At 42.0% G+C, this 2,500-nt stretch overlaps 1 protein-coding gene across 1 annotated transcript in view; it reads right to left on the bottom strand.

Moving 5' to 3' along the window:
- Window positions 1–2,500, bottom strand: part of sema6bb (sema domain, transmembrane domain (TM), and cytoplasmic domain, (semaphorin) 6Bb) — a 235,383-nt gene that overhangs the window by 203,102 nt on the left and 29,781 nt on the right. The window lies entirely within an intron of this gene.

Below are 2,500 nucleotides of genomic sequence, written 5' to 3'. Positions count from 1 at the left end.
TGCGGTGCAGGACCTATTGGTGTGCAGAGCCGCATGGCTGATCATGTCGACACTATGTATGTAATTGCCTATAATCACTGGCCCGAGTGGTTCGAAAAGCCCCTTCTTCTGTTACCCCCACCCCCCCCACACACACACACACACACACACACACACACACACCACACCCCATCACTGCTTTCAATAAAGAAAAAAACTACTACTACATACAGTACATACGTATATTCCATATAGGACTTGCCCACAGGGGACTGTGTCTGTGGAAGAGCCGCCACATAACACTTTCTCTCTCCATTAAGCTCCGAGTTTGTAAAAGGAAAGAAGAGAGGGTGTCTATTACAGTTTTTGCCTACTGCTTGCACAAAATTTGCTAAATTTCGCTCATAGAGTCAAAACTCTACACACAAGCCAATTACTCTCAACACTTGGAGATAAACCCTTCACATATATGCCAGCATGAAACTCTGCTATCAAAACCTAAACATTGCCATAAAAACTTAACAATCTTTTGTCAAAACCTCACTTTCATGTCAAAAGACACACATTTGCATCAAATGAGAAAACAAATTAGATCAATGTGGAAACAGTTGTCTACTTTATACAAAACATAGCAGTCTTTCTTTTTGTAACAGTCTATTCAGACTCACAGAATGTACATCTTCACAAGACCCCAACATTCAATACTGTACATTACATAACTGCACCTTACAGTGCAGGACATTAAACTGAAGCAAAATATATCTTAAACAGTACATCACTGTCAACACAACAGTGTGTAGGTGAGCTTATGGACCATTTGTTTGTGTATTGGGTATATTCACAAATTTTCAAACATCTAAATATGATATAAATGTGTGGTTGACGTCAACATGCTCAATATACATTTTTTGTTTGGGTATGAGGTATGAGGTTTGCTTACTGTAACGAAGTACAATGCATTTCCAGACACAATATGCAGCTGACATCTACATGACGTCATCAAAATTATATCATGTTCAGTCAGTTTGCTCAAGTGCTTGCTTGGTTGTGTTCTGAAAATGACACTATTACGTGTATTTCTACAAACTATCATGTTCATACCTAACATGTGATGATGAAGACAAAAGGCTACTGCTGGCATCAGGGTAGGTTTTACAGAACGTGAGTCAGTCAATGCCATACTCCATATTCTACTCTTTAGTACCGTTGCGCTATTTGTTGTTTTGTTTGAGTGTAGGAAGGTGTGAATTTAGCAAAGAAGCAATCAAAGTAAAACAAATAAATGCAAAATAAAATAAGTGCTATGTAATATAAAGAATGCAACTTTGTAACTGGCAGAATAGTGGTTAATTTTGAAAGCATGTGTTTTATTGTCGGTGCCTAAATCTTGTCATACATCCAGTGTGTTTTGTTTTTTGAGCAGATGTGTTTTCCCAATGATATGATGAGTGTTCATTTTTTAATGGAGTGTCTTATGAAGGAAAAAGTGTGCAGTGACCATGAGCAAGTGTGTTGCATAAATCAAAATGTGTGTTGCTGAATTGCTACAACAGTGTTAAGCAGAACTTTTGTTTAAGGTACGGCACACTGTGTTTAAGTTATGTTACCAACAACTTAACAATATGCTATTTTGGTCTAAGCATCAGCCTATAGTGTTCAAGCAGTAGGCAAATACTGTAAGGGGCGAGTCAAAAGAGCGCGGGTATATTTCGCACACTAGCACCTGCCCTGGCCGTTGCATTATGGTTGCTGTGGCTTCAGCAGCCTTTCAATAGCCGCAGAGGATCCCACACCTCACCCACTCCCACCGCTCACCACTCAAACCCCCACAGCCAATCGCCATTCACTATATTAAGCGTCAGTGGTCTACGGGCGGCCAAGGTCATGTTTTGCTCTATATTAAGTAGCATCCATTAAAAATATCCTTTAAAAAAACACACACGTGATGATTCCCATGGACGAGGGCCCAGACCGATTTCCGAGTGCTATTTCGGGGGAGAACCCGAACGAAAGCGGCAGCAGCTTGCTCCTGAAATATAGCGGGGCGGTTATTTGGGAGTGTCTGGCTGCATGGAAACAAAATACGCATCCCGACTCCCGACTCCCACCCCTCCACCACCTCCCACCTCCCACCTCCCATCCCCTACTTGGAGCCAGACGGAGAGAGCTCAGACAGTCAAGCCGTCTCTTCCCCTCTCTCTTAATCGCGCCGTGCACTGCACATAATTAGTCTAACACACAGCTGCCTTCGCCTAGCCTCATTAGCATAAAACTATTTATTTTTAAGTGTTTCCACTGTTAAGCGCTGCTATGATTTTATCTCCATTGTTTAGCTTTCAACAGCCATCGCTTCACACGGCTGCGTTAAGCACAATGACAGGGGAAAAAAAGGTCGAAATATTTTCCCTCACGGGAGTGGCTGTTTCTCAAAAGATGCTAAGTGAGTGTGCGGTGTGGTGAGGTAGGCTAAGGTAAGCATGCAGTGCAAGAACGTAAACACACTGGCACAGTCTTTGCATTT

This window comes from Engraulis encrasicolus, chromosome 6, assembly GCF_034702125.1.
Source record: "Engraulis encrasicolus isolate BLACKSEA-1 chromosome 6, IST_EnEncr_1.0, whole genome shotgun sequence".
NCBI classification, from domain to species: Eukaryota; Metazoa; Chordata; class Actinopteri; order Clupeiformes; family Engraulidae; genus Engraulis; species Engraulis encrasicolus.
This window is presented reverse-complemented; position numbering and strand designations above follow the sequence as displayed.